The sequence below is a fragment of the Protopterus annectens genome, chromosome 2.part2 (genome assembly GCF_019279795.1).
Source record: "Protopterus annectens isolate FY-2018-M chromosome 2.part2, PAN1.0, whole genome shotgun sequence".
In the NCBI taxonomy this organism is placed as follows: Eukaryota; Metazoa; Chordata; order Ceratodontiformes; family Protopteridae; genus Protopterus; species Protopterus annectens.
This window is the reverse complement of record NC_056730.1, coordinates 342542031-342561766: the sequence shown is the minus strand read 5'-3', so window position 1 is coordinate 342561766 and position 19736 is coordinate 342542031.

Here is a 19736-nt window from a genome sequence, read left to right as displayed (position 1 = left end):
GGATCACCTGTCTGCTCATGATTGGCAGTGGAGTTTTATAGTGTCAAGTTGCCAGCCCGGCACCCAACCTTCCACAGAAGGTACACACAGGGCCAATTTAGAGTGTCCAATCCACCTACAGCATGACTTTGGGATGTGGGAGGAAACCCATGAGACCACAGGGAGGACATGCAGACTCCACACAGGAGGCACCCCAGCCAAGGATTGAACCAGAAGACTTCTTGCTGTGAGGCAGCAACACTAACCGCTGCACCACCATGGCCACCTGGCAATTATAGTATCCATTAATAAATAAGAAAATGCCTTTATAAGTATAAATGTGGAAAAAAAACAATTGATTTGGTAAATTCAAAGAATTTATTCCCATCTTGGTAAATATGTATTATAATAAAAAAGCATATATCAAATTAGAAATGTTTATGTCTGAACGATTAGGAATTAAAAACAGTAGAAGCAAACATGTCTACCTTTCTCTGTATTGGTTATAGAAGCTTTAGCACTAGCAATCAGAAAATGTTCATAAATTAAAGTGATAAATGTGAATGATGACTATGGGTCTAAAATTAGGTTATTTGCAGATGACAATGCTTCCTATAAGTGACAGAAATGTTTCAATAAAAGAAATGTATTTAATAATCCAAGATTTTGAAATTACTTCTGGTTTTCACTTTAATAGTGATAAAACTAGAATGCTAATTTTAAATAGAAGTCAAAATATCATTGCATCAGAGATTAATTTGGGACTAAGTTTGAAGTTTGAAGAGCGAATAATTTCAGCTAAGTTATGGGAAGAGAAAGAAGTAGAAATTATAAAAAATACAGAAGACTGATCCAAATAACAGAAGGATGGCATAAACAAATGCATAATTTTGAAGACAGACTTCAGCTTATAAAGATGATATTGCCTCCCAAAATTCTGTATTAAAGCCAAACAACTGCTGTCCCATTAAATAAAACAAACTGAAAAAATTCTAACAAATGTTTTTGAGATTATATATATATGGCTCTACCTGATAATGCCGAAACTGCAAAACACCGACGACGAGAACACCGACACCGGATGATCGACAGTTGAAAATCCCGATGCTGAGAACACCAACATGTTAAGGTAAGTGTGGGGTTAGGGTTAGGGGCAGATTAAGTGATTTAGGGTAAGGGCGCGGGTTAGGTGAGTGTGCGATAGTGACAGACTGTAGACGTAGGGATGAGCTAAGTAAGTTAGGGTTAGGGCGTGGGTTAGGTGAGTGTGCGATAGTGGCGGACCTTAGGGTTAGGGTTTCGGTTAAGGCTAGTGCATAGATAGTTGTGTATGTAAGGTTTAGTGTAGGTTTGAAAGGTTTTTTGGTGTGCTTGTGTGTGTGCTTTTTGGACAGGGATTTTTTTTTTGTTGATTGTCAGGACTGTGGTTTGTCAGGCATGTGAAGTTTCGTGTTTTTGAACTTTCGGTTTTGTGGTGTCTGTGATTTCGTTGTCTGTGTTTTCACGTGTCGGTGTTATCAGGTAGACCCATATATATATATATATATATATATATATATATATATATATATATATATATATATATATATATATATATACATACATATGTATAAACACAGTATATGTATATATGTTCACAGTGACATCAGAGTTCAACATCACAGGAAATATTTAAAGCAACATTGCTGGACAGTCTCAAATAAATAAAGACTAAATTAAGCTTTACTATATTCCTGACTGAATCTAACTGAATTACTATACCCTGATTAACTTACTTAAGAGCAAGGTAGGTGTGGTGAATGGATCTTGTAGTTGTTGTCAGGTCCAAAACAGAATACCGAATGCCCTGTCTCTCTAGGAGACGTTTCAAATTAATATCTCAAATATTACTGCTGGAATAGCTTATGGAATGATATAATTTCTTGTCATCTGACTATCCCAGGTGAAACCCCCACTGCTGGAAGCTAGTAGTAGTTAGCATCTACCTGGGAAAATACATAGAGCTCAGATCTTTGGCGGATGCTGGAAGTCATAAAACAATTACATCCCTCCACATCTTAAGCCTAGTAATTATTTTTCCTTAAAGGCAACACAGAAAGCTCCCTAGTATAGACATCATGTCTTCTTGCTGCCATAAAGTAATTTAATTTCAGCTATTTTTCTGAAGTTTTGCTGGACTGAAGTTAACCTCCTGTGTCTCAGTTTCCACTGTTAAAATATATACATTTAAACAGCTACCATAGTGGGTGTACATTTCTGTTTTATTCCAGAAGAGCACACTGTGGATACATTTCAAGCACTTTCCAAACACCTTTTTCAACACACATGTCTATACAAATCTAGTTTGATATATAGATGACATACAGTTCTAATGCATTTGTAACGCAAGCATCTTATATGAATCATGTTGATATTCAAAAATGACATATAATTATTTACAAAATTCCAGCTAGCTTGGCTGGCAATATCTCTTTTCGTCACCAATAGTATTCATTGTCATCTCTGTCAACAGCATCATGAAAGAGCAAGTAAACCACACAAAATTACCGGGTGTAATCATAGATGACCATTTGAAATTTGACTACCATGTATCATACATGGCTGAAATCTCATCAAAAACTAGGTACATTTTACAGAGTAAAAACCTACCACACTGACATAGCCAGAAGACACATAGCCTCTACTTTTTTACTGCCATTTCTCCTCTACGCCTGCCCAATTTCTCACTAACCTTCAAGCTTCACAACTGTCCAAACTTGGGCAATGCTAAAATAAAATAACCAATTTTGCAGTAAACTGTAACAACAGAACATATCACTCTTAAGACTGAGAATTAAACTGGTTATAATTTCCAAATTACCTATTTATTTCTCAGCTAACTAATACATAGACTTCTCTGTAAGCCAGAAAATTGCCCAGTCATTAACAACTTAATACAACACTACTCTCCATAAAGAATTTTACACTCTAGAGAAAAATCACAAATCAGTGTAAACAAATCAGCTAATACTGTAGCTAACTTAAACAGTGCAATCAAACTAAAGAACCACATCACACTGCAAATTAAATCCACTCAGAATGTAAGATCATTTAAAACAGAACTAAAACATCTCCTAGCAACTTAATGGATTTGCTGCTATATATCTTCAGACACTGTTATATTCAGCTTAGTATATTGTCAAACCATTTTTTTTCATTCAGAATCCAATGTCCCACAGCATGTATTCACCAATACCTGAATACTTTTACTAGCATTCCCAAGCATATATATAGCATAGACCGTGATTGTGAGTGATCACAGTACAGTGGGGATTGTGATTTTGCCCTTTCCCCTTGTCATACAATCTCAGAGTGTGGATATATAATTAACGGGGGTGGGGGCACAGCCCCAAACATGGAGGTTGCAGGGCGGCCACCCTGCAAAAATGCAGATGTTCTGAGTTTTGGCTTCTTGACCTTCCAGGATTTTGATGTTTATGGCTCAGTCTTTTGATATTTACTCTTGTGAGTTTTTGTCCTTCTAATAGAATTAGAAACAGGTGTGCACACAACAGAGTGGCTTGCCCCCCTACAAAAAATGCTTAAAAATTTTTTTTTTATTTTTCTATTAATTTTGTTTATGAGCATTTATGCGTGACTAGGTTAGGTTCAATGTTTTAATGTTTTGTTGGTCAACCATGTAAGCTACATATATGTAATATATATATATATATATATCTATATATATATCTATATATATCTATATGTATATATATATATATATATATATATATATATATATATAGATATAGTTCCACTTTGAATCATCGAATGTTCAGAACATCGACATTCTGATCATCGAGACCAGAACATCGATGTTCAAAACATCGAGGGTTTAAAGTGGAAGTGCCAGGTAAGTGAAATTGTAGAATTTTGGGTGTGTATGCAGGGCAGCAAGGTACCCTGCATGTTGTGTGTGTGTGTGTTTGTGTGTGTGTGTGTGTGTGCCATCTGAGTGTTGGCATTGCAGGTAGGGTACGGGAAATCTCCTGTTTAGCTCTACCGCATATAGCGGTAAATGGGCGATTTCCCTTACCCCACTGTAGTGCAATCTTGGAGTTGGAATATTAAAGTAGGGGGTGTGGGGGGTGCAGGGGGGTGAAAGTGTGATGTTTGCTTCTACTTAATATAAATGTTATGTACCTTTCTATAGACGTTTTGTGGATGATCTTTTCTTATTATAGACAGGAGATTTATTGCAGTTACACCAATTTATAAATATGTTAAATGCAAGTACAGACTTTTTGAAATGTTCATATAAATTCTCCGGCAGTAGTATTGAGCTTTTAGATATTCTATTAGTTAAAGGTGATGATCATACTCTACATAAAAACTTTATAGGAAGGAATGTTATCAGTCCACTTATGTACACAGCAACAGTATGCATCCCTGTCACGTGTTCTGCAATGTACTCAAGGGTCAGAACTTGAAGACCAGCCGTTTACATAGTAAGGATCAGGATTTTGAAACATCTTTAGAGCAAATGCGAGTAAACTTTTTATCTAGGGGTTATCATGGACATGAGATAGATAATACACAACAAATAGAAGTTGCAGAGAAATAACAGGCAAGCCTTATTTTTCTTCATTTAACATGGCTCATTCTTTAAATAAGAAAGATAGAGTCCATACCCCCATTTTTAGTCTTACCTTTTCTAGTGATGAGAAGAGAATTAGGGACATTATATGTAAGCATTAGTCAATATTGGGCACTGATGCAGATGTCTACTCACTTGTAGGAGATAGACCTAGGTTTGGATACAGGAAAAAGAAATCCCTACATCAAAGATTATGTTATCCTAGACAGATGTTAGATCCTGATGTCAGGGTCATGGAACAATGGACCAGAAAATGCAATGGCTGTTCTTTTTGTGACTATGTGGATGAATCTCTAGTATTCACACATCTGCAGAATAATAAAGTATTCACACATTTTCCACCTGCAGACTGTAATTCAAAAATGTTAGTCTATTTAGGCCACTGTACTTCTTGCCGATGTTTTATGTCGGCAAGACAAACAGATGCCTGAAGGAAAGGATACGTGACCACCTATACAGTGCATGAAGAGGCAATGAATTATAGTTCAATAGCTAAGCACATGAACACATTTGGAGAAGAGCATATTTTTAAATTCATAGTTTTAGAAGTATATCAGAATGTTAGAAAGGGTGACTTGGTTAATCTCACATATCAGGCTGAGTTAAAATATATCTTTAAACGCGTCTACTTTATACCCTCGAAACACAAAAAACCCGAATACGAATCGTGCGACACATAAAGAGCAAACCGCGGATACATCAAATGTACTAAATTGAGAAAATGTAAACCTTGAACAGCCATAATCAGCCAACCCACCACCCGCAACACACTACCTACCCAAACACAATAAAAAAAATATACATACACTAACCAAATCCCTACTTCTACCCCTAAATTAAAGCACCAAAATCCTACTGCTAACCCTACCCCAACCCCACATACACAACTGTCTATGCACTACCCTTAACCCCTCCCTAACCCTAAGGTCCATAACTACCGCACACTTCCCCTACGGAGCTATACCCAAACAAAATAAATATTCCACCTACATACACTTAACAAAACCCTACACTAAACCTTACATACATTACCTACACAAAACCTTACATACACTACCTACCTATGCACTTACCTTAACCCCTCCCTAACCCTAAGGTCCGTAACTATCGCACACTTACCTTACGGAGCTATACCGCAGACGGGCCAACTATGCAATTTCATTATTTCCTCTTTCGCTGTTTCGTTTGTTCGATGTTTTCGCGGTTCGCTCTTTATGTGTCGCGCAATTCGGATTCGGGTTTTACTGCTTTCAAACGCTTAAAGTAGACCCCTTTCAACTAGGGGCACATCATGCCCCTGGTCTAAATGAAAATGTTTCAATACAGTCTGATTTGAGAGCCCCTGGTCTAAATGAAAATGAAGCAATATCTTGTTATTGTATTAAAGCCAACAACCTGTAATGTTGTTTACTATTGCTGCTACTTTCCCTGGGAAAAAATTTGCTGTTCCATTTGTTCAATATTTTGTTGTTTAGATATTATCGGTACGATGAAATAACATTCACTATTTTCATTGTACGATAATATAATATAAACACCATATATATATATATATATATATATATATATATATATATATATATATTTGTTGTTGTTGTTGTTGTGTCTTTCAGCTTTTTCCGATTAGGGGTCGCCACAGCGGAACTCCAGTCTGCTAATGATTGGCAGTAGATTTTTACGTGCCGAGTTGCCAGCTCTGACACACAACCTTCAACGGAGGTATGCCCATTCATGCATGTCTCCACACAGAAGACACTCTAGCTGAGAATCGAACAGGACAACGTCTTACTGTGAGGCGACAATGTTACCGCAGCACCACCACTGCAGTCATATATATATATATATATATATATATATATATATATATATATATATATAGATATATATCTATATCTCCAGCCATCCATCATCAACCCATTTTTCCCATTTTGCACATGGGGTCAGGGTGTCACTTCCGATGTGACAATCATCTCAAGCAAGGTTTACACCACCAGGTGGCTAACCCTGCCACAGTAGTTCACTCATACCACTCACTCACATACACACATTCTCACCTACAGCCACTTTAGTGTGTCCAGTCTACCTACTACATGTCTTTGGAGTGTGGGAGGAAACCAGAGCACCTGGAGGAAACCCATGTGACCACAAGGAGGTCATATTTTAATGTACAATAAAATAATACTTTGCTTTGATTCATACTTCAATGTATATCCAATGTTATACTATCCATTGGTACATTTATTTCTTTTCTTTTATTTGCTTACCAGGAATGTTCACCTGGACAGTGTCTATTTATATTGGATTTGAAAAGCTCCATATATAGTTGTGTTACAGCAATCAAGTTCATAAATATAGCAAAGTACAAAGTATGCATGGAGGAATCATATGCAGAATAGCAAAAAGGCTTGCAATAAATTTCAGTATGGTACAGATAAAGCTTGCTCAGCTCAAGGTCAGAAGTCTTAACAATAAACTGTCAAATCCGGAGGCTGGGCTGGACTTTGAACTCTTGAACACATCCAGAGGTGCCGGAAGTTGTCAAAGGCTGGGAGGGGGTGGAAGGTGAGAGGGGCACTTAGTAATCTAAAAAGGGCACTTTTGTAAAACTATTTACTACTTCAATATAGGTTCACTTGGAGGACATTTTAAGCGTAGTCAGTTTCCCTTTTGCTGCTTGAATTAGAATTTCCTGAGTGATCTTACCCATGCTATGGCTGATAATTGTATATTAGCCTTAGTGAGAATAACTGTGATCACACCACAGATAATTTGAGGAATTGCCTCTATCCATTAGTGGCACTAGGTGCAATCCTAGGGTGCATTTTCTATTACCCATGATTAGATCCAAGTTGCATTTGAATATGGATAGGGGTAAGCTTTCTTTTACTTGAATGGAGATTCTGGTCTGGAACAGTGGTATCCTCTGTGATATATATCTGTCTCTCCACACCATTCTGTTTCGATACCTGGACTGAGTATTTCTGATGCTATTTGACTTGCTAATGTTCTGTAGGTCCATCAGTACTAGGTCAGAGGATTCCTTGTATGCCAGACACAGGTCACCTCTTAGCACTCTGTTAAATACTGACTATAGTGATAAAGCCTTGAAGTGGTCCATGTAAGACCTATTGTTTAGGACTTTTATCGTTTTAGTACATACTGATAGTAACACTAATCCAGGTTGAGGGGGATAAGGAGAGACAGAGATGTATACATTGCTGTATGTCTGTACAGACATATTTCCACATAGCAGGTCTTTGGGCGTTAGAGGCAACAGAGTTGGGCTCAGGTTAGCTAAAGTGTAGGAGCATGCCTATTGTGATTGTCAATACTTACAAGGTGACTCCAGGCCAGAGCTACCTTTACTCCAGTCTGGGATTATTATGTGCTGCAGGCCATTGCCTGCTCCACCTGTTACAACAATGCTGCAGTTGCCTGATATTGTCCAACACATTCCCCGGCTGTTTGCTGACCTTAATATGTGACTCAAACATCAGACCTGTAGAGAGCTTCACAGACTGTCCAGACTCTTGCTGCATATTTTTGGCCTGTTTCACATAAAATTGTTGTTTTCTGGCAAATTAGTGCTAAGTCAGGCAAGACTGAAGTAAATTAATACTGACTTTTATTTGTATTTCAGACTCCATGCACAGCAGGAGAGTCATGCAAATGCAATACCTGTTATTCTAGACACATTCTGTGCTTGTAGGAGCAATTATTTAAACCCTGACCTAAGTTGTGGGCCTTGGTCCCACTTTTATTCACTATATTTCAACAGATTTCCTGCTGTCAGAGGTTGAGAGGTATGATGTGACTGGGATACATGGTGAAACACCACACACAGGGTGACAGTCTGCATAACTGTCCCTGTACATGTTTTTACAGAATGTCCAGCATTTCGCCCAATATCTGTGCTGTGTCCTCATACATTTTTTGGTTCCCCAGTGCTATACTGTACATCAGTTGCAGAATTGTTGTACCCACTGACACATTTAACTCATGGCCTTCACATTCTGCAGCTAATGTGACCTGTTGCAGCCTGCTGTTAAACTAACCACCTGCTAGGTTACTCAGAGCATGTATAATGTCTATCTGTAGGTATGGCCCTTTGCACCCCCATTCACTCTGTCTTTGTCCGGCTTTTTGCAGTAACAGATTGAGGGGTTCTGACAGTCTGTGGGACTACCACCATATGTGTACCTCACATGCAAAAGATATTGGATGCTGCCAGATTCAAACCATCAACACCACCACACACGCTACTGCCTCTGGCCCAATGAGCCACACTAGCCACCAGATAGAGAGGGTTCCTCCCTCACACTATTAACAAGATAGGGGAATTTTCTGATCTGCTGGTATATCATTGCAGACTTAGTGTTACAGAAGTTTCATTGCAACAGTAATGTGTTTCACGTGGGGGATGACCAGAACTATGCTCTGCTGGCATAGACAGTCGTGCGGCTGTCATGTGACCCCACTGTTTGGCATCTCCCTGGACTACTGTCGAGGAGTTTCCAGCCATGTGGCCTAGTGGCTAATATGGGGCACATACTAGTGAACAGAGTACCTGTTGTCCCAAGTGTCTGTCAGATCTGTAAAATTCGCCCAGTATCCCAGTATAGATCTCTGTAAGTAGCCCAGTAGCACACTATATTTAGCCCACTATATTCTCTTGCATAAATGTGGCAGATCCACACAATGCTACCATATTATAGTACCCCATACAAGTGGTATACAGTAGAGTGTCTTACCGTGTGAATGCAGCAGTTGACAAACCTGTAGTTCAGGGTTGAGTCTGTCTGATGCAGGCAGTCCACAACCAATACACAGTGCGGTATAGGTTGTGTGGCCTGGCTGACATCATTTTTAATGCTGTGTATGTGAGTCGGAATATTCTATCAGTCCCTAGGGCCCTAGGTTGTCAGTGCATGTGCTATGTATTGTCTCTTGGCCAAGGTCAGGGCATATTGGGCATGCCTACATCTGCATACAGGGAGCACCTCAGGGGGTTCCTACTCCAAGTTTCCCTTTGAGTGCAGCTGTGGTGACCTAGGCACTGGTGGGGGGGCTATGTATCCTTTCCCTTTGCTGATCCTGCTGCAGATGTTTCTGCAGGATCATATTGTGTAGCATGGCACATACTGTGAACATCTGTGCATATGTGGCTTGAGAGTACTGCAAGGCTCCACCAGATATATAGAGGCACCAGAACTGTGACTTCAACAGCCCAAACACATGCTATATGATGTTCCTGGTTTATGCATGTGCCTTATTATGGCATTCTTTGGTAGGTGTGTGTGCATTTCTGATGGGTGCCATCACCCATAGTTCCAGTGTGTAACCAGCATCCATAAGAAAATGGCCATGTGGGATGTCCCCCCTAGCAAACATCTGGTACAGCTGTGATGCATGCCAGATAGGGGAGTTGTGATAACTGCCAGGGCTGTCAGCACACAAATTCATGATAATGCCCTGGGTATTGCACACAACCTGGCAGTTGATGGAGTGATACTCTTTGTGGTTGACATAGATTCTACCCTCTTCACCGGGTGGTGCCTTGATGTGTGCATGAGTGCAATCTATGGCACACAGTACCTCAGGGTAGTGTGCTACACAGAAGTAGAGTCGCATACTACTGGCCCTCTCCTCTAGGGTGTGGGGAAGATATATGTGCTCACTGGCATGTGGTAGCATGGCATCCAATAACTGGTGCAGTACCCTGGAAGCAGATGCCTGTGAGATCTCCATCATGTCCCCAGTTGGTCTTTGTATCCTAAGGGCAACACATACCTTTGTTTCCACTGGGATGGGTTCCCCTCGGTTGGTTCTGGATTTGAGTTGAGGGTGGCAGAGCTCAATGAGTTGTTCTAGTATGTCCCTGTCCACCCTATAGTGCTCTACAATTTCCAGCTCATGTAGCTCTTGGCAGGTTATCCTGGGCCTGAACACTCTTCTCCTTCTCAGTCTAGGCCTATGGTCAGCATCAGCAGCAGCTGCATTCACCTCATCATCTAGCACATACATATGTAGCAGACCTGCAGCAGCCCCTAGCATTCTCTAGGTTAAAATTCCCAAGTCTGTACTCCAATGGTGCAGAGTATGGGGAAAAAAAATTGTAGGGTGTATGCATACTTTATAGTGCTCTGCTGTAGGTGTACTCTGTGTGATTGGATAGTTATGATGCATTCCACCTGCCAAGGACAGCATTAAGGGGTTTCATGGCCCTAGTTTAAGTGTAAGAAGGCTCATCAGCAATTAATATATCACTGGCTTTCTCAGCCAATTTTTTTTTGACAGCTTTCCTTGCTGAGCAGTGTGGTATGCCATGCAAACCTGTGCGGCAAAGATCAACAAAGCTTAGCAGTTACCAGACCCCCCCCCCCCCCCTGCTGAGGAGAGCCGCTCACCATGCAAACAGGTGCTGCTGAGCTCTAATGAGCTTACAAGTTTGCAGACACACCTCCTTTTGATGTCAGCTACCTCTTCTGTGGACATGGTTCTGTGCCTACACAGATGGGATCCCTGGACACCGATACCCACTTCTGCTATTCAGTAACCTCAACTCATTTGCATACAGATCCATGCACAGTACCTGGTAACTACACAGATTCAGGCCTGCCTCATTAGCAACCACACCAGTCCTACATTGGACATACCTCACACAGAGTCCTGTAATGCATTACTGTTACATAGTCACAAATGTTTTTTACAATTTTTTTTTCCCATAACAGTATGTTTGCAGACTGCGGTGTGCTGCGCAAACCTCCCCAGGGTATTAAAAACAATCATTTTGCATTATTTTCCACACAGTTTTGGATCCACAGAGGTTACATTTGAACATACCTGTGTCCTCTATACTATTTCTGCCACTGTATCTCCAGTTTTACAGCCCCTAGTGTAATTTTTACTTCCTGTACATGGAATTTTTCCATGTACATTACAGACACGAACACGGGGTCTGCTCTACTGCCTATCTGCTTGCTGGATCACTCTACCTACCTCATTTGCATGCATTTCTTCTGTTTATAGGTTCATAGGTTCATAGATTGGTACTGGGCTATCTGCCCGAAGGCATATATTAGCCCAGCCATGTTGTGCGGTATTCACCTCCCCTTTAGTAATTCCCTAGACCCTTGTACTAGCAGCTAGTACCCTTGGCCCCTATCTAGTAGTGCTGTTGGTGTGATCCCTGGTGTGAACTTTCTTACCCATCCACTCATCAAGGTTCCTCTTGAAGAGTGATAGTGAGGGGCTCTGTCTTATGTAGATCGGGACCCTGTTCCATAGTAATCTATCCCTCCAGCATGTTCTATTCATTGTTGTGTTGAGGTTTATATCCCTAGAGCATGTAGCTCGAGTAGATTTGGTTTTGCTAAGATGGAGCATGTTCAACAATTCTGGGTTGGACATGGCTCTGTACGTTAGACAGAGATCGCCTCTGAGAAGGCGGTATGCAACAGATAACAGTTTTAGCTTTTTCAATCGTGCTGCATAGGGCAACTGTTTGAGGCCAGTAATCCTCTTGGTTAGGTACCTCTGTGGTCTCTCCAGCTGCTGGAGATGTTTAGCCAGGTACATTCCAATTGGTGCATTGTACTCAATAATGGGTCTGATGAGGGAAGAGTAGAGGGGCACCATTACATCCGTAGATCTTGATGCAAACCCTTTCGTGATCAGATGGGTCACATAGAAGGATTTTCTAACCACTTTGGCAACATGGTTATCAAAGGAAAGCTGACTATCTACTTGGGTCCCTAGATCCCTTATTTCTTCTTCAGACTTCATGGAATTACCTCCTATGTTGTAGTTTGCGGGTACTCTGTTTTTTCCAAAGGGGATTACTACGCATTTTTTTGCATTTAGCTTGAGACCATGGCTTTGACACCATGCATCAGTCTCATTTAGGCCCTTCTGGAGGATCTCCATGTCAGCCGGAGACTCTATTATAGCACCCAGTTTGCAGTCGTCCACAAACTTAGTCAGCCACAGCCCTTCTGTGCTTGCCTGTACTTCTGAAAAGTATATGCCAAACAGGAGGGGCCCCAGGACAGAGCCCTGAGGCACACCTCTCATTACTGGTCTTGATTCGGACATAGATCCTGCTACTCTTACTTTATGGGATCTGTCTGAGAGCCAGTTTGCGATCCATCTTGTGACGTAAGGGTTTATGCCCAGGCTGGTGAGCTTATCAATAATACCTGAATGGGGAATGGTGTCAAATGCTTTAGCAAGGTCAAGGTAAGCCGTGTGTACCTCCTTTCCCTTATCTATAGCCTGAGTAACTGTCTCAAAGAAATCCACCAGGTTCAGGAGGCATGATCTGCCCTTGACGAAGCCGAACTGTGTGGGGTCCAGCGACTGGAGGTTCCCAATCTCTCCATTTATGAGTTCCATAATGATTCGCTCCATAGCCTTACAGATCAGACTGGTCAGGCTTATTGGTCGGTAGTTCCCAGGGTCAGTTGTGGCCCCACCCTTGTGTAGCGAGACCACCGTGGCCGTGCGCCATTCTATGGGCACATATCCTGTGGAGAGGCTGAGACTGAGCAGGGTATTAAGATGCTGGGTTAATTCCTTTTGGAGCTCGCGTATGACACAGCCCGGGACACCATCTGGTCCCATGGAGGCAGTGTTTTTAGCTGTAGATAGAGCCTTGTTAACCAACATATCAGTAATAATTGGACTTACACAATCCCCTGGAATGGTAATAGGCCCTGTAGGTGGTGAGGTGGGGGGGAGAAATTTGCACTGAACCTGTCAGCCAAGATGTTGGCAATATCAGAAGGGTCAGTGTATTTTGTTCCATTTTGTACTAGCTCAGAACAGACCTGAGCATTGCCATTTAGGTTTTTGATGTAGCCATAGAAGGCCTTATGGTTATCCTTGAAATCCTTGGCAACTTTCTTTTCAAAATTAGCTTTAGATGACTTGATGAGGGCCCTCAATTTCTTACTAATGCTGATCAGGGATGATTTTTCTACTTGAGATTTGGCCTTTTATTGTATAAGTCTCCTCCTTTTATTGTAAAGTTTGCTTATGGCCGGGGTTCACCAGACTGGTTTCTTCTTGCTTGAGGAAGGAGTCTTGGTTTTATTTGGGATAGCACGGTCCATGCAATCCTGAAGATGCATATAGAGTGCCTTGGTGTAGGATTCCGCATACTGGATATCATTATCCTTCTGCAAGGGAATAGTGAAGCTTTCCACTTCGGATGCATGCAGTTTGAAGCTTGCTTTGGAAAGGTTTTTGACTATGGTTTCCTTGACTGGGGGAGGTGGAGGGGTGAGAATGTCCAGGGTTATCAGTTTGTGGTCGGATCTGACCAAGGAGGGAGTGATAATGGGTGTGATACAATGGGCGCCCATATTTGTGATGATTAAATCCAATATGTTGTCCCCTCTAGTGGGTGATTTGCATGCCACAGACACTTCTGTGTTTGCATGCTCATGCACACCCGTCGGTTCCCTTTACTGGATCACGCATCTTCTTACTTCCATGTAAGCACCATGCCACTATGCCTACATAGCAAATAAATCCATGTAGGCTTTATTAAATCCCTCCTAAAGTTATTCCATTTTCTTGCCTGCATTGTCTTATTTTAAGATCCCCATCATAGTCGTCATTATTATTTTTACTATTTTACTTCATAAATGACTTCCCAGAATGCACCTGTGTGGGCTGATGCCACTTCAGCTTGAGGTCCACAATGCACAGAACTGCACTGGCATGTTCAACAATGTGACCATTATTAATTAACAGTAAATAACAGTGAAAAACATAAATTATCAGCAGCTGGAATGAAACAATGAAGTGTCAGTTTGTATATATATATATATATATATATATATATATATATATATATATATATATATATATATATATATATATATATATATATATATATATATATATATATATATATAGATATATATGTGTGTGTGTAATTTTCCCGGAACGAGATTGTTGTCTGTTTTCTTTAGATATGTATTTGTATTGTTTATTTGTGTTTTTGAGTTATTGTATAGTTGTTATTATTTGGAAAAAAAGAAAATTGAAATAAAGAGATTTTGGAAAAAAATAATAATAATAATTATAAGCATTTTCATTCATTTACTACCAAACACGGAACAAAAGTGCTTATTATTTTTTACTACTAGCACTTCATTGTTTCATTCCAATTTCAGATGGTTTATAGTAAATAACAGTGCAAAATACCAGAGCCAGATCATGGTCAAATGGGTCTCTCATCAGTGTAATAAATCGGGCCCTCCCCAGAGCAGCCCCTCCTGCAGCAACCCCCTACCCCCCAACAGCAGCCTCCTCCCCAGCCATTCCAGTGTTCCATTACTTGGCTATTTCTCACCAGTTACCATAAACACTGTTCAAACCTGTCAGTGTGCATACTGTTTTCTTATTTACTTCTATGATGAGTGCAGATATTGAAATAAAATAGCACAAACACTGATAGCTGTTTGCTAAACAAACAATATAGTCTCACAATGAAAACATACTTAGCATGAGCCATAAACTACTCTGCCCTTGAAACTCACATTCATTTAAACGGCATGAAAACCCACATTCATAGAAAATGCATTTGGCCAGTGGAGGATTAAGTTTACCTTTGGTCTTTTACAAAGCAGATAGGCACAACAAATGGATGAACACAAAAACAAAGCCAGGAACTAAGACAACACACTGGACTTTAATAAAATAATAAATTAAAATGAAATAAAATAAGAAAGCAAAGTAAGATGAAGTGATTTTTGTCTAGTCCATGACTAGACTTCATCAGATAACAGTGTGCAACACAATTTCCACTTAAATACTTTTTCCTCTCTCCAACTTAATTGGTTAATTAACACCAAGACCTCAGTTACTGATTGGCTAGTAAGCAAGTGTATCTACACACAATACATCAGCACAATAAATATAACATGTGATGAATAAATGCAGTGCATAAATTAATACAGTGACTATAGTATTTCCCTCCCTGCATACCCGTCTGTACTAAACAATTTTACTTAAAGTTAAATATGAAATTGATTTGAATATATTAAACTGTGAGGGGTTGTAAAATAGGGTCTATATTACATCATCAAACTCACAGGAGTTCAAACGATGTAATATCAAACCAAGAAGTTCGAAACCCAAAAAGTACGAAAACATGGAACAGAAATTTTTTTCCCATGTGTCCTTCGCAACCCCCCACACCCCCCCTACTTAAATATACCAACTCTTAGATTGCACCACAGTGGAGGAAATAGCAAAGCCATGAAAACAGCCCACAGATTTTTTTCCCCTGGGAAAAAAAAATCGGTGTTTTGTTGTTTCACTATTTTCACATTTCGAACATCTGGGTTTGATATTACATTTGGACTCCTGTGAGTTTGACGTTGTAATATAGACCCGTAAAATATGTAGAAAATCCAAATAGAATAAGGACATGAAATTCAAAAATTGTCATACTACTACAGTAACCTTAATAGGTAGTACTTGCTAATTGATAATAAATAATAAATATTAAATAATAAATAAATAAATAAATAAATATAGTACCAAAAGCCAGGGATTATGTATTAAACCTTAAGCCTGTCTATGTCTCTAATGAAATGAGCTACTTTTAAAGTCCCAAGCCAACCATCCTACTAATGTATACTAATGTATACTAGTGATGATATTAGAATTAACAACACCTAAGGGGTCTGTCTCCTAGAATTTGTCTAGTAGTTATGTAGTTAGATTTTTTTTAAGTCTTAAAAGACACTGAATAGAACACATTTCATTGAGGCCTGGAAAGTGGCAAGCGTCTAAATGAATTTGCCACATCAATTCCAGTCTCTCCAATAATAAAGACCTTGGTCCACCTCTAGGGTCTTTAGTTATATAGTCGATGACTCTAAATTTAGAAGTGTGAGTGGGATTCAATTTAATATAGTTTGCTAGTGTGTTTTCAGTTTTCATTTTCCTGATGTTATATATATGCTCATATACACACTCCCTCAATTTTCGGTCCATCTTCCCGATATAGAAAGCTGTACATAATTGGCATTGAGCTAAGTAAACTACAAAGGTAGAATTGCAATTAAATCTTTCAGCAGTTGTAGTGTAAAGTTTGTCCCAGATGTTAAAATTATAGCCTACGTCCATTGACTTACAATAATTGCATGACTCACACCTTGTCATCCCAGGGTGTCTAACTGACCTCATGTTGGAATTTTTTAGTACATTCTTCAGGTTATTCCCCATCCTAAAAATAAAGAGGGTACGGACCCTATCTTTGTTTGAAATTTATGGTCATTATAAAATAGTTTCCAATTTTTCTTTACTATAGCCTGTATGTCTCTGCTGTCCATACTAAAAGTAAGTATGAAACTGATAGACTTAATCAGTACTTGATGTATATTGCTACCCAAGTTGTTTTACCCAAATTGTTACTCAAATTATTACTTGTAACTAGTGTGGCGCCCAACAAGGGGGTATAGGTCCCATTGGCCCTTTTGTGGTGGATCTCAGTGGTGATCTCAAAAATCAGCTCCTCAGGGTAACCCCTTGTGATAAACATTTCACCAATTTTTTGACATTCCTTACAAAAATCACTCGCACTAGTTGGCCTTTGATTACCGACTTTTTCTGATGAAATGGATGTGAGCGGCTATAGTGCAAATACGTATTTGAAAAAGTGCTCTTCTAGCCTAGACATCAGTTTCTTTAGGGTCCTGTCTTTTACTAGATCAGTATCAAGATATGCAATCTCCTCTTTGTGAAATGTATATGTGAATTCTAAAAATTCAGTAGTTTGATTTAAATGTTTGATGAGGTCTGCCGCTTCATCCGAACTACCTTTAAATATGACAAAACTGTCGTCCAGGAACTGGGTATAAAATGGGATCCATTCAATCAGGTATACTTTGTTCAAAATAAATTCCTTTTCCCAATGGGCCATGACCATGTTGGCAAAGCTGGCCCTACATGGGGACCCCATTGCCACACAGACTTTTTGCAAGTAAAATTTGTTATCAAATAAGAAGCAATTGTTAGTTAATGTGATGTCCAACAAGATGTTCACCAATCTAATTTTTGACTCAGGTGCCCCCTTCCCTCTAAGGAAGTTGTCAATCCATTCTAACCCTTCCAGTTGGGCGATTGAGGTGTACAGATCTTTGTCATCTATCATCAAGAAATTGTAATCCTCCTGGTATGGTAGCTCATTCAACTTAGATAGAAATGTCCAGGAGTCCTTACAAATCTGACCTTCATCCTTTAGATATTTTTTCAATATGTTGTCCACTACTTTTGCTATTGGATAGGTAATACTTTGACAGGCATCCACAACGGGCCTCATTGATGGATCAATTAGAGATTTATGGATTTTAGGGACACCAAATAACACTGGTGTCCTAGGTGCTAGCATAGAAAGATAATTTAGAAGAGACAAGTCAACTAGTTGTTCAATGAAAAAATCATTTAAATAGTCCCTTATTCTCTTGTATGCCACATTGACTTCATGTAGACTGACTACAACATACGTGTCAGTATCTAATAGTTTGGCCATTTTCCTAACATATAAATCATTGTCCATAATGACAAAACCTCCCCCTTTATCTGCTTTCATGATCCTTACTGGTAATAGCCAAAAATTATTAAAGGCATCCCAATCCTCTCTAGTAATATTCCTCTTATGGTTTGATTTGCCAGATAGTGAACTTCTTTTTTTTTAAAACAGGTTTATTGTTTTAACATATAAGAGAAATATCATAACAATTTTATACAAGTAATTAAAAATAGGTATTATTATAACATTCAACAAAACAACTAAAGTATTTACAAAGACATCCACTACAATCAGATCAATTAATTAAACTAAAATACCATGCTATTGAAATTAAATTTTTTTTAACAAATTTTGTAAATTATCCCATACAATATAATAAGATGTTTTTCTATTTGTTCTTGTCCTAATTGTGTTTCTTTCCATATGGCACACTATATTCATAGCATTTTTAAATTCATTGAACGAAGGAGGTGTATCTGAAATCCAATTTCTAGTTATTATTTTCCTAGCCACTGCTAGAATAGACCATAACAAGGGAAGCTTGACCTTTTTAACACCTTGAGGTACAGGTGTGTTGAATAATATAAGAGATTTAGAAATAATGAAATTATCTGTAAAAAGAGCCTGCAAAAATTCATTAATTGACTTCCAGTATTCTTTCAATTTTATACAGTCATAAAACATATGAGCCCAGTCAGCATTAATTTCTACATTACATCTCTTACATAAAGTATCTTTATTATTTATTTTATTCATCATCAAAGGTGTATAAAAAGATCTATGTAAAAATTTTCATGTATAAAGTCTCCAGACAATGGAAGACGTAGTTCTATAAGCAGATTCCAATATATATTGTTTATCTTGTTGATTTGGTGGGTCCCCATTAATAGAAGTGAAATAATTCCAGTATGAATCTACACTGTAAAAAGTTTCTTGTCTGATAATTTTATGTATGTATGAAAGTTTACCTTTATCAGAAACTTTATGTTGTAAATTTAATATCAAGTAATCAATCAGTGTTGGAATAGATTCTTTAACTGTTATAGACATTAGATCTATTTTATTAATGAGATGTTGTCTAAAGGTCTGAACCTCTAACCAGCAAGTTTCTCTTAGATCAAATTCTTGTTTTAAAAAATCTAGATTTTTAACTTTATTATCAGATATCAACTGATACCAGTACTTTAGATCATTATCTATAGCTAAATGAGTTCCTTCAGAAGTAGATGACAAAAGCATACCCTGAGTATACATTATAGGGAATACAATACAATTCCATTCCCTATACTTAGGGTGCATGAATATAAAGTTACGATAACTAATAATAATATTTAATGGGTAACAAACCGTATGTTTAGGTGTAATAGGTGAAGTACAAAATTCCTTTAGTAACCATAACATGGAGTTATTTACAATCATATTTTTATGTGTTAAGGAGATTTTCATGAAGTGCATACTAATTAGCTCCCAATAATCTTTCCATTTTGCGACATATGACTGATCTATTAATAAAGTAATAACTTTTACAATAGAAGAGATAGTATATAAATTAAAGTCTGGAAAAGAAAT